The sequence below is a fragment of the Physeter macrocephalus genome, chromosome 11, assembly GCF_002837175.3.
Source record: "Physeter macrocephalus isolate SW-GA chromosome 11, ASM283717v5, whole genome shotgun sequence".
Lineage (NCBI taxonomy): Eukaryota > Metazoa > Chordata > Mammalia > Artiodactyla > Physeteridae > Physeter > Physeter macrocephalus.
Window position 1 is genome coordinate 45199356 of NC_041224.1, and position 14287 is coordinate 45213642.

General features: G+C 38.2%; 1 protein-coding gene across 3 annotated transcripts in view; it reads left to right on the forward strand.

The window, feature by feature from the left end:
- The window catches only part of TMOD3 (tropomodulin 3), a 91266-nt gene that overhangs the window by 16672 nt on the left and 60307 nt on the right, over window positions 1-14287 (forward strand). Inside the window, exon 1 of one of the 3 annotated variants that reach the window (XM_028496062.2) lies at window positions 14151-14239. The exons of the other annotated variants lie outside the window; for them this stretch is intronic. The gene's annotated coding sequence lies outside the window, so the exon portion shown is untranslated. Of the gene's footprint in view, window positions 1-14150; window positions 14240-14287 lie in introns of those variants that run through there. 3 annotated transcript variants of the gene reach the window in all.

Genomic DNA, 14287 nt, shown 5'->3' on the forward strand with positions numbered 1-14287 from the left:
TTTTGTTGCAATGATAAATGGGAGTGTTTTCTTAATTTCACTCTCAGATTTTTCATCATTAGTGTATAAGAATACCAGAGATTTCTGTGCATTAATTTTGTATCCTGGCAGGCAGATTCTTAACCACTGGACCACCAGGGAAGTCCCAGAGATATTTTTAATATTGAAAATGTTACCAAAATTTGTTTTATCATCATTTGAAAGATTTCTAATTTTAGAGCAAATTAACTATTTTTTAAACATTTTTGAAATTTATTTTCTAGTTCAGAAAGAATAGAGGAGTAGAATATTGATAATCAATTAAATAAAAAGTGATAATAAGTCTTTACAGACTCTGCCCCCCAGCCCTATTAGTGTATGGTAAAATCAGGTACTCCCATCATTGATCTCAAATCTTATTGAGTCCCACCCCCTTATTTTTTTGTTAAATACTTAGTATTTGCTATGTTGCAGGCAATATGTTGGGCTGATAATATAAAAATAAGTGCCTGGGGACTTCCCTGGTTGCACAGTGGATAAGACTCCATGCTCCCAATGCAGGGTCCCTGGGTTTGAACCCTGGTCAGGGAGCTAGATCCCACATGCATGCCACAACTAAGAGTTCGCATGCCACAACTAAGGAGCCCGCCTGCCTCAACTAAGACCTGGTGCAACCAAATAAATAAATACTAAAAAAAAAATAAAATAAAAAAATAAATTCCTCTCCTTAAAGGGCTCACAGTCTATGAAGAAGATATGTATTAAGCAACTGATTATGATGAGATAAGTGTTGATAGAAGTGTAGGCAAAGTGGTGACTTAACACCTCTCTTCTTCTGTTGCTTTCTTTGTACATTCGTCGTCTCTCATTTTTTTATATTCCCTTTTTTTAGTCTTCATTGCTCTCACCCAATCTTTGCAATTAATTGTCTGGATTATATGGATCTCAGTATGGTAATAGCTCATTTACCTAGTATGAAATAATGAAATATTCTTTAAAAATGAATTTTGAAGATAATGACTTTATTGGCTAAAATTTATTGAACTCTTGCTCTGTGTCAAAAGTGTTCTAATTGATTTATATGCATTCATTTAATGAATTAATGTATCAGCCCCATGAGATAGGTACTGTTATTATTCTCATTTTAAAAACAGAGAGACAAAATGTAGTTTACTATCTTGCCTAAGATTACAAAGTGAAATATCTGTAAGAAGATTGAGATCTTTTTTAAAAATCTATTTTAAATGTCATTTTTGGTAAAATGTATTATAAAGCTTTTCCTGGTCTTCTTAAATGAAGTTCTTCAAACTTAATTTAACCAAGATGATTTGGAGGATATAGAATTTTGAATTCATTGTGTGCATCAGGTATTATTCTGTGCTACTGAATTGCCTTCTGAGGTTGTTGCAGTTCATTGGACTGTTGGTAATTACATTAAATTGTCCCACACTTTAGTGCTTTAGTTACTTTATAGTTTTTCCTTTGCTTTTGCCTCCAGCTGTGGCTTCTTAATTACCAGTTACTGTCATATCAGTAACTTGCTTCTGTTAATGTGGTGTGTAGTAACATAAAAGTAAAAGCATGGTAGAAAGTAAGTATTTTATAGAGGCAGTATGATATAGTATAAAAAGCATGGATTTTAGGGTCAGGTTCAAATCTCACATCTACTGTTGCAAAAGAAGTTATAAATCCTTGGGCAGGCTCTTTATTCTGAGCCTTAGTTTCATCATTTATGAAATGGGGATAGCAATATTTTGCAGAGTTTTTATGAGGAAATGTATTTGGTAAAGTAAATACCCGGTAAATAATAGGTATGCAAATAAAAATTGATCCCTTTATTTTTCTCTTCATTATGTTGGAATGTGGCATATGGCCTCTTTGTTAATCTGAGAAACTCAGGTAAATGAAAGAAACTTGTTTCTAAGATGTAAGAAGGATGTAGACATTTTTATTCTATCACTTAAAAATATTAGTTTACAGTTGGTGTCATAAGCATTAATTTGAGTATTACCCTAAACTTCTGTTTTGGGTCCTTGTACTAAGCTCTCAGTAACCTCCTCTCCTTCTCTGCATTAAATTAAGTTGCCTTTACTTCTTTCTTGGTGGCTTTCTTGATTTTCCTTGTTTGCTATTAAAGGAAAAATGTCCTTTAGCCCTTTTCAAAAGAACCTATGCCAAGGCAGACCTTATGACACTGGGGGCAATAAACCAAGCTTCTTGGCCAATAACAGTGACTTCTGAGACTTCCTTTTTTTCATCAGTTCTGCTTTTGTCAGCTATCTCCAGCTTAAATATGAATTTGTTTTTCTTTCTAGCCCCACCCCCTTCCATTTCTCCCTTCTCAGAAACTATCCACATTAGCTGTATGGTTGTTATTTCACTAGTTTTATACGGTTTGGTTTTTATTGTGTGTGTATATGTATTTCTCAAAGGCTGTATTTTGGTAATTATTATTATTTATAGGGAACTCTTCTATCTTAATATGATAAAAAATTTGGCACCAGAGGTTTTGCCTTCTGTCTTGAAATTCCAGTAAAAACCTGTGATACCCTCTCCTTACTGGACTGTCAGATGCTTCACCACATGCAAGTTACCCAGCTCAAGTCACCAGAAAAAGTTTTTGAACAATTTTACTGAGGCATAATTTACATATCATAAAATTCATCCTTTTTAAGTGTACAATTCATTAATAGCAAATAACATTTTCCTATCAAAAACTCTTCAGTGCTGTCTTTAGTCTATAAGAGGATAGTCCTCTTTTTGTTCCCAAGGTCATTTATGGTGGGTTGTGTGGTCTTGCTCCTGGCTGCCATGTGGTTACATATATGTACCCCATCTGTTGGTTATTGCTTCTGTTATTCACTCTGGATATCATAGTACTTCATTAACAGTGAGGTTCTCTATAGTTGGGACACTGAGTCAAAGTGGTGGGACACTACCATTTTGTTGAAGAATGGCTCCTTTTTGGCATTAACTGAGGGAACTCATTCTCTCATCTTAGGTATTCTCCACCTGATGAGAATTATACCCTAACTCCAGGGCCTTCCAAATCTCTCTGATTGGTTCTGTATTCCCCACTTCCCCCTTGAGACATCAAGACACATTATGTAAATTTAGGCATGTGCCTCTCCAAACATAACTGCTTCTCCATGTTACTCTGAAAATTAATTCAATAATTGCTATAGCAAACTTGGTATGTCCCTAGTCCCCTGAAATTGATTAGGGTAAAACGAGTGGTATCCCTAAAAGTCACAAGTGTGCTATTTCTCCAAAGGTGTATATGAAATACTTCACCGTGTAGGAGTGAGGCATGGTCCATTGGGGGGCATGCATTCATAGCAGGCGGGGCACCGGACACCTGAATCAATGGCAAGTATTGGGGCTAAATGTTGTGGTGCATCCTGAGTGTTGTTGACCTTCAGAGTGGGAAAGAGGTCAAGTAGGGTTGGAGGAGCTAAGAAAGGCTTTGGAGAAGATGGACTTGAGCTAGTCTTTGAAGGGTATGCAAGTTTGGATAGGATGGAGAAGTGAAATTTGGGGTTGGCGTAGGGAGGATTGTTGAAGAGAAGTGAAGACCATATTGGGAAACAAATGAGGCAAAAAGTTGAAAGTGAACTTAGGATATTTGTGAGACCCTGAGGAAACCAGCCTGATTAGAGCTGAGGATTCCTAGTAATTCATGGTGAAAGTAGGAAAGTGGAGTTTTATCAAAATCACAGGAGAAACTGTCAAAATACAAGCACCTAACAAATAAGAAAAAAATTATTAGCAAAGGAATGAAATGTGAAAGCAGTGTTTCAGGAAGCATAGTCAGGTGACTGTGATCAAGATCGTTAGAGCAGGAAGGCAAGAGCTTAGTCAGGCAAGGAGTTTGCTTGCCCCTAGGGGGAAGGGCTTGGTAAAGCATTGTTTTTTACTTCCTTTCTTTATGAGACTCCAGAAATTTCCCTAGGTACTGGAACTGTTCCTGGGAAGGGGCAGGGTCCAGAAACACAAGGCTTTGAAGGCCTGCACAGAACTTCAGAAAAGTTATTTCTCTTGATGTTTCCTTAGGGAAGAGGAATAAAACACCCCAAAACTGGCCCCATCCCAGTTTCAGAGTCTCCGTTATATAGGGCCTTTGGGCCCAAGCTGTGGAGCTTTGGAGAATATATAATTATATATCTCTTTAAATGATTATTATTTTTATTTATTTTTTTTTTTTGTGGTATGCGGGCCTCCCTCTGCTGCGGCCTCTCCCATTGCGGAGCACAGGCTCCGGACGCGCAGGCTCAGCGGCCATGGCTCACGGGCCCAGCCGCTCCGCGGCATGTGGGATCCTCCCAGACCGGGGCGCGAACCCAGTTGCCCTGCATCGGCAGGCGGACGCGCAACCACTGCGCCACCAGGGAAGCCCCTAAATGATTCTTACTATTGGTCTCATAGATTGTTAGGTTTTTTTCCCCTTAATTAATGTTCTGAAATTCTTTTAATAGGACTCTCTAATGGCTGATGCTTTTCGTTGTTTTGCTTTTCCACCAAAGCACTTTTTGCTATTACCTGGGGGTGGCATGCATAAAGTCAGAGGCAATATTTGTTACTGTTTTTTCATACAGCAACAAAATGCAACAAATGATTTATTATTTAAATTAAAAATAAAATAAATGCACATGATACAAAACTCAAAAGTGACCACTGGATATCTGGTGAACACTCTCCCTGTATCTTTAGCTCTCTAGTTTGTCTCTGGTTCTTGTGGATCTTTCCAGAGTTATTCCCAAGGCACTTATTTTTAAAAGTTGAGTGATCTTAGATTTTTAGATTTGGAAGGACCATAGGGGTCATTTGTCAACCGTTAGTGTTTCTTGTGGTATAGAGAAAAGTGGGCCAGATTTGAGGAATGGACATGGATGAATTAATGGGGTTGAGTGACTCCTCTAAAATTTCTTATAACATCACCATCTGAAACTAAAGCCTTTATGAAGCCTGTTTCCCAAAGGTCTCTTTCCTAAATTCCAAATCTATTTTTCCAATCTATTTTCCTTGTTCTAAAGTCTTTTTCCTAATATCTTCCAGTACTGTCCTACTCTTGATTGTCTTGGATTTAATATTTAATTAAAATAGAGTCAGTAGTTAGATACTTTTAAATTTATTTTAAAAAAAGAACAAGACAGAAGTGCATGTGCTGCTTTATACTTCAGTAGTTTTACTATATTACTAAAATTTATATTTAATTTTGTGATTAAAATTCTTTTGCATTCGTTCTTATGATTTATGATGTATTGGGAATTCATGTTTTCATAGAAACAGTTCTAATTTTATTATGGGAAAATAGGAAATGATCTGTAGAAATTTGCTTTATTTGGCAACTTTCAAGAAAGCATTTATTGGGCTTCCCTGGTGGCGCAGTGGTTGAGAATCCGCCTGCCGATGCAGGGGACACGGGTTCGTGCCCCGGTCCGGGAGGATCCCACATGCCACAGAGCGGCTGGGCCCATGAGCCATGGCTGCTGAGCCTGTGCGTCCGGAGCCTGTGCTCCGCAACGGGAGAGGCCACAACAGTGAGAGGCCCGCGTATCACCAAAAAAAAAAAGAAAGCATTTATTAATATGGTCATTCCACTTTAACTTCTTTTTCTCTAGTACATAACAACATAGGCCCATGTTTGACTTCATTACTTACTTTTTTTTTTTTTTTTTAACTTACTTTTTTTCATTGTTTAATCTGTTCTGGTTTTTCAAGTCACTTTCCTAAAGTATTTCACTTTATTGTTTTTGTGCTTACCTAGCATGATTCAGCTCTCATATTTTTCCTTTCTACTTATACATTGTTCATGTTGGCAAGTTTGAGTTAGTGTTTCCTTAAGATCATAGACATTAGAGCTACAAGAGACCTGAGGACATTGAGCCTGGGAATGAAGTGAATAGGCTTCATCCTTTTGCCACTTCTCATCTGTTGATAGTGGCTGCCTAAAGACTGAGGCAGAATTTACCCTGACTGGGGAAAAGGCTGTTTTATTTCCCATGTCTGGACCTGGAGAGGTCTACTGTCAGAACTAGGACATATCTTGGTTATTCCTCATCTAGCCCAGAAAACTGAGGAATGATGTAACTTGCTCAAAGTCACAGAGCCCTTAAGTCCATGGATCTACTGACCCCCAATGCTAGGAGCTAAGTGCTAGGCCTTTTTCTCCCTAAGAATTCTGGATTTCTTTCTGGATTTTTTGGTTTGTTTTTGTTTTCCCTCCTCGAGTGATAATTGAATTCTATTAAGTACATCAACTTGTCACAGTTTGTTGTATCTTCAGGAAAGACTCAGAAGTATTCAGCAGGCAGTTTAAAAATAGGCTTTTCCTTATTCTAGGAAAGAAAGGGAGCTTGAGTTACATAATCTAGCTAAAACTGAGAACTTTCTTTTCACTTTTTTTTTTAGTATAAATTTATTTATTTGTTTGTTTGTTTTTGGCTGCGTTGGGTCCTCGTTGCTGCGCACAGGCCCTCTCCAGTGGCAGCAAGTGGGGGCTACTCTTCGCTGCGGTGGGCGGGCTTCTCATTGTGAGTGGCCTTCCTTGTTGCAGAGCATGGGCTCTAGGCACATGGGCTTCAGTAATTGTGGCACACGGGCTCAGTAGTTGTGGCTCGTGGGTTCCAGAGCGCAGGCTTAGCAGTTGCGGCACACGGGCCCAGTTGCTCCACGGCATGTGGGATCCTCCCAGACCACGGCTCGAACCCGCGTCCCCTGCATTGGCAGGCAGACTCCCAACCACTGTGCCTTCAGGGAAGTCCCAGCAGGCAGATTCTTAACCAGTGTGCCACCAGGGAAGTCCTCACTTATTTTTAAGACTGAAAGTTTTCCCATTAAACTTTTAAAACTTATCCTCATTACTATCCAACCAGACCCACCCTCCCAAAAAGGGGGGAAAAGTAGAATTTTATGAGCAAGAGTGAATTTTATTAGAGTGAGATTGTTGGTTCAAAACAAAATCTGGTCTAGAAGGATTAAAACACTAGCAGAATGAGACAGGATAGGGAGGTCCTTTAATAACGTTTAACTTTCGACATTTATCAACTGTACTATTGGACATTTTGGCCAAGACCATGCATTATTTTGCAATTACGAATACAGGTAACACAATACACAAGACAAATAACAATAGTAGCTATATTCTGTGTGTATGTTAGTATTTATTTTATGATCATTGATTTGGGAAAACTTCATATTAAAAAATGTATATTTTCTCTGACATATTCTACATCTTATGGGCTTATTTTGGTGGTTTAGAATAGTTCTGGTAATTCCTTAGAGCACTTTGTCCCATGTATTACCAAAACCTTAACTTTTTTAAGACTCTAGAATGCTGGGACAGCTTTCACACAAAATATTTTGATGCCTTATTAACTGTTAACCAGCAGGTCTGCAAGTATTGCCAACAACAGTTATGTACATCTTCATCAAGTCATGTTTTGTTGAGAATAGTTGATTTCTCCCAGGATAGTTTCCTCATTTGGAGGTATATTTTTCTATGTAAACACATTTTCAGTTGAACAGTGATGTACTTCTTAATCCTTTTTTGTGGCACAATTATTGATACACAGCGTTGCTAGAGGATAGGGTTCTGCATACCCATGGATGTAAAAAGGGAGTGGAGAAGAGAAGACACATGCCAGTGAAGGGTTCTTTTCAGTGTGCCACCTGGGCTGTACTCTTATGATGGAAGGTGGCAAGAGAAGGTGTGAGGGAGAATCAGATTTACTTTCACTATATGCCCAGCTTTGCTGATCACCAGTTTTGCATATTGAGAGAGCACAACAGTGTATCCAAAGAAAACTTTAAAGTGTTGAGATTGAATCTGCATTTAACATTACATCTACAGTTGAATATTACAGTCTCTGTGCCCTATTTTTGCCATGTCTTTGATTCTTATAATCTTTTAAATTCCAGTTTGAGAAACACTTATAAAGTGGCGAGAGAGAACAACAATCTGTTTTTACAATTTTCTGAAATTCTTTTCCTCTCCTTCCCGTGGTCCCTTTCCTCTCCCTATGTCCTGCCCACCTCCGGTCCAATGTCTCCCTTCCCCAGGACAGCACATTAAATGTAATAGGCACTTAATAAATATATACAAATACATGTTGATCTGAAGCTGGGGAAATTGGTAAGGTTGAAAAGAGTTTTTCAGCATGAAGGAAAAAATCTGTTTTGAAGCCCAGGAAATTCAGAAGGGTGAAACTGAGGAAAGACGTTGCCGTTCACCTTTTGTTCACTGCATAAAACGCAACTTGATCTCAGCATGATTTCTTTAAGATCTAGCCTAGTTTATTTTAGGATTTTGTATATAGTTTTACTAACTCGGTGTATCAAGAAAATTCTTGCAAGAGGAAGAATGAGTCATAGCGATACTTCCCTTGGTAGAGAAAGAGAAAGAAAACCCTCAGTCTCTCCATTATATATTTGGAATGGATTCAGCATTTTGATTGATGGCTGAGCACTGATAAGTTTTTCTTGCAAGCCACCTCATGTCATATTGGATTTTGTCCACAGTATAACTGGTAGAAGAATCTTTTAGGTTAACCAGCAGAGATAAAGAGTTCTGTAACCTGATTATCCTGAGAGACTTGTTTATGATATCATATCATTCCTATTTTAAGATTTTTTTGAGTTTGTAATAACTTTTAGAAAAGCTTGAGCATTTCCTCCTCTGCCCAATCTATTAAACAAACAAACCAAAAAGACTGGAAAACATTTGGTACTGAGAAACGGGTGTGTTAAGGGTGTGGCTGGTGTGGCATTCATCCCAGCACAGAGTGGGTTCCTCTCTGACCTTGCCTTGTACCTCTGTTGCTGCAACTCCACAATGAATAAATAGAGAGGAGGTGGGCTACGACTGGGAGCTGGTTTGGCTGCTTTGAGCCAGAAAAGGAAATGGGGGTAATCACATGGGAGCCACAAAGTCTCTCCGTAGAGTCTTGTTGAAAGATTGTTTTTGAAGTGCTATGAGTAACCTATGAAATATTTCTCCTAATAGTCACAGAAATGACCTTGCTGCTTTCTACTTGAAGGTTGCCCTCAGTAACCTGCTTCCAATTAAATCTCTTCTCTGTTCTGGCCCTAACAAGTTTTTCCGGACTGCCCTCAGACTTCAGACTTTATTTTCTTTCCTTGTGCTTTTGGGATCTACAGATCTCATTTAAAAAAAATTGAGACGGCATCAGTTGCAGTGACAGGAAAGACGGGGCTGCTTAGCTAATCTCATACTTAGTGAAGATTGGTAAGTTTCCATGGAACTTTTACACAGAATAATCAACCACCAGTTTCTCAAACTTCTGTGTGCTGAGCACCTACCTCACTCAGATGTGCCCACATCTGGGTCAACCATAGCATCCTAAGAACTCCGCAAAAATCATTACTTAATGCACTGCCTTTTACACTTCATTGTATAGAAGAGGCAGTGAACAGAACAGAAGGATAGATTTAGCATCCAACTTATTTCCTTTAAAAATGTCTTATTTACTACAAAAGTAATATACATAATATACAACTAAAATAAAATGGTTTTTATTTTTTAGAAGGTAAATACTGTGTGCATAGTGCTTTGGATGCAGTGAGCACTAAGTACATTTTTTGGTTATAATTAGTGTTATCTAGAATCATAAGCTCATAAAAAGGAAATGACCTTATGAGACTCTTAAACTCCCTTGCAGTTGAGGAATCTGCTGCACAATATCCCAGACAGATATTCATACTCAGCCTGTGCTTTAGCAATGCCAGGAATTAAATAGATGACTTTCTTTACTCCAGCCTTCTCCATCAAAGAGAATGTTCCTCAGACCAGCAGAGATGAAACTAAAGGCCGACATTAAATGGGACAACATTTAGATGCTTTAAATGTTAAAATCTCCAGGTAGAGATAACTTATTTTATTTTATAAGTATTTTTTGCGTGTTTATTTTATTATTTTATTTTTTTGGCTGCAACATAATACATGTGAGATTCATTCATGTTTTTGCACATAATCATAGTTGCTCTTTAATGTAGAATTGTCTTTTATAACTGTACCACAGTTCATTTGTGTATTCTCCTGATAATGGACATTTGGCTCATTTTCTGTTAGTTTGGAGATATTATGAGTAAAGCTGCAGTGAACATTTTTGTACATCTTATTTTATTAACACAAACACTATTTCTCTTGGGTAGATAGCTAGGAGTGAAATTGCTACACCATTGTGGTATGAGTATGTTTAGTTTTAGTAGATACTACCAAATATTTTTCCGAAGTGGTTGAATCAATTTGCACTCCATTAGCAAATTATGAGTATCAGTTGCTCCACATCCTTGTCTACACTTGGTATTGTCATTCTTTTTCATTTTAGCCATGCTGGTAGGTATATGTATTTTTATTTTTAAAAAGAGAAGTTATGAAGAAAAAAAAAGCCAGGCCATCTCAGCAATTTAATATGAGAAACTTAAAAGTACAGAGTTAGGCAGCTCAGTCGAGTGTTAACTTTCCTATTCTTAGCTTAATTTATTTACTTCTTAATAAATAAGCCTCGATTTAGTTCTTAAACAACTTCTTAACTTAGATCTGATCTAGGAAGAAACATCATAAACAAAGCTACTGTCATATAAAGGTAAGAGGTTAGTGTTTCAATAATCTTGAATGACTCCAGGTTAACTTAAGTGACTTTATTTACACTTAGCCTTGAAATTAGATATATCTACTGTTTTTTAGTACTTGGCATGTGCCATGATCTATTCTCTGTTGAGGATGTAGTAGTGAACAAAAAGAGTCTCTGATTGAATATAGTTTAGATTTTAGTGACAAGATATAGATGATGAATCAATAAATATATAGCATGTCAGATAATAATATAGAGGGAAATACAGGGTAAGAAAATAGAGATTGCCTAGTGCAGTAGTGGAGGGGCCTGAGGGAGTTGATATTTTGTATATAATGGACAGGAAAGTCCTCTCTAAGCAATTGATATTTAAGCAGAGATCTTAAAGAAGTGAGGGAACAGGTCATTTAGCTGTTTCAGGGAAGAGTTTTCCAGGTAGAAGGAACATCAAGTGCAAAAGCCCTCAGGCAGGAGTATGCCTGGTTTGTTGGAGGAAGAGCAAGAAGATCAGTGTTGCTGAAGTGCTGTGAGCAAAGTGGAGAATGGTTGGAGATGAGTTGAGGCTTAGTGGGGTAGGGGGATTGTGTACGGCCTTGTGGACCATTGTAAAGCCATTTGGCTTTTATTCTGATTGAGATGAGATACCATTAGAAGATTGTGAGTAGCAGAAGTAATGGAATCTGGCCAGAACACACAAGAAACTGTACACAAATAGACACTTTATTTGTAGTAGTCAAGAACTGTCTTTTGGGCTTCCCTGGTGGCGCAGTGGTTGAGAGTCCGCCTGCCGATGTAGGGGACGCGGGTTCGTGCCCCGGTCTGGGAAGATCCCACATGCTGCGGAGCAGCTGGGCCCATGAGCCATGGCTGCTGAGCCTGCGCGTCCAGAGCCTGTGCTCCGCAATGGGAGAGGCCACAACAGTGAGAGGCCCGCGTACTGCAAAAAAAAAAAAAAAAAAAAGTGAACTATCGATACACAGCAACTTGGACGAATCTTTAGGAATTTATGCTTAATGATCCCTGAGGTTACATATTGTATGATTCTAGGTATATAGCATTTTTTAAATGACTTAATTTTAGAAATGGAGGGCAGATAAGTTGTTTGCCAGGGTTTAGAGAAGGAGATGGGTGTGGTTATAAAAGGACAACATGGGGAATCTTTGTGGTGTTGAAACTGTTCAGTATATCGACTGTAGTGGTGGATACACAAATCTAAAAGGTGATAAAATTGTATGGAACATACTATACACACATATACACAAATATGAGTACAAGTAAAACTGGAGAAATCAGGATAAGATCAGTGGACTATATCAATGTCAATATGCTCATTGTGATGTACTATAGTTTTGCAAAATGTTGCCATCAGGGGGAACTGGACAACGTGTTCAAGGGATCCCTCTGTGTTGTTTCTTACAACTGCATATGAATCTATAACTATCTCAATAAAAATTTCAGTTAAAAAGAATAAGATAGCTCTGGTACCTTTGCAGAAAACAGACTATAGACTATATGGGTATTAGAGTGGGAGGAGCAGCCCCAGTTAGGAGGAGATTGCAGTGGTCCAGGAAAGAGATGTTGATGACTTGGAACAGAGTGGAAGCAGTGGAGATGGTAAGTCCATGATGTTTTAAAGATAGAGCCAAATGTTTGATGGATCAGATGCGGAGTATGAGAGAAGTCAAAGTTAACTCCAAAATTTGTGGACTGAGCAGCTAAAAGAATGGAGTTGCTGTTTATTAAATGATGAAAACATGGCAAGAGCAGGTCTGGGGGAGAAAATTAAGAGTCTGTTTTGTTCATTCACATTGAATGATACCTGTTAGCCATCCAAGTAGAGATGTACATCAGAATGATGTACAGTTCTATATATAATTTATAAAATGTAATAATATACTATAGGTAATTAATAAAATATTTTAAAATTAAAAAAGAATTGACAGCTGGATTTGGCACCATGCAGGTCATTGCTGACAAGGTCAGTTTGGGTGGAGTAAGTGCTGGGAACAAAAGCCAAATTGGAAAAGGTATAAGAGAATAAGAGGGAGGGAACTTGGGGTGCCAAAAAAAGTTCTTTCAAGGAATTCTGCTATAAAGAGGAGCCAAGAGATTGTTGGGAGGGGGATGCGAAGTGTCTGGAGGGGGATATGAAGTCAAAGGAATGTTAGTTTTTGATTTGGGAGGTATGTTACCGTCTGTATGCTGACGGGCATGATCCTGCAGAAGAAGGGCCCAATTATTGAAGTGATCTTGTGTAAATGAGCATGGATGGGATTTGGTCCCAGGCTGTGGGATTGGCCTTAGATGAGAGTCTGGACAGTTTATCTATAAAAACAAGAGAGAAGATAGAGTATATGGGTACAAATTTAGGTCGGTGGGTAGATGTAGCAGTGGGAGCTTAGTTATCCTTTTACGATTGCTTCTATATTGTCAGTGAAATATTAAGGTAGGGTCTTCATCTGAGAGTGATAGATAAGAAATATTAAAGGTCTGAGGGAAAAGAAAAAGTAAAATAGTCAGATTGTGGGAGAGTGACTGGACTAGGGAAATGCAGTGGGATTAGTAGGCAGCACTCTTTGATGTTAGTGGTGATAAATATTAAATATGGCTGTTCAGTTGGTGTGTTTTTCTCCTGCTTTATCTGTCACCCTGGTACAGGTGAGGAGTAGGAAGAGCGTTTTAACCAGGATTGGGGTTTTGCTAGAGGAGTTCCAGAGAGAGAGAGAGAGAGGATCAAAGAAATGGAGAGTTATGGAGGGGTACAATTGTCGGTAATGATTAGAACTAGGTTACAACCATAGGGATGTAGAGCTGAGGTAGGGCAGAGGACGGGACCATCAGAAGAGAGAAGGTCAAGGAACTCAGAGACTAGGTGTTGAGGGTCAGCAGTGTGGATCTTGAAATCACAGTGATTGCTGGGTGCCAAATTCATGATCATCTCTTCTTCAGCAGTTTGACTATAAGTATTAAAAATATTGGAGAGAAAAATAAGTTTGGAACAGTAACTGTATAATACTTAAAAAAAAATCATGACAGAATATTTGCTTGTTTCACTTTTTAGTCTCAGCTCTTTGCAAAAGATGATGCCAGAAATAGTATTAACATAGACAGGCACTTTTGTTTAGCCTACAAATATATTTAAAGGCAATTGTTTTATTTAGTAATTTTTAATTGGTTTATTTTGTTTCATTAATTGGTTATTATTATTATGGGTGTTTAAGATTTGTCATATGAGAACAGTTTACAATGTGGATCTCAAAACAAACAATTATGAAAATATTAACCAAGAACCTTTTTTTTTTCAGACCTAGAAATATAGGTGGCATAGGGCCATGTTCAGCTCTTCAGAAAAAATAGGTATGGAACAACAACAACAACAATGATTAAATACTAACTGAAATGAACACAGAGGTCATCCTTTAGGGCATCTTTTGTCCTTATCTTCTTACAGCCAATCTGTGAACAAGTCCTTTTGGCTTTGCTTCTAAAATGTGTCACATGTTTTTTCCCACTTCTGTCTCCACAGCTACAACTTCAAGCAAAGCCACCATCGTTTTTCCCCTAGATTGCTGCTGTTAGCAGAGTCCTAGGCTGAGAGTTGCGAGAGACCTTTAGATCTTGGCTTAAAAGTCACCTTTCAGAACAGTCCATCTGAACCACTTAAAGTAACTTTCCTGACCCTCACTTCTCCTATAGCATTGTCCTGGGTTTTT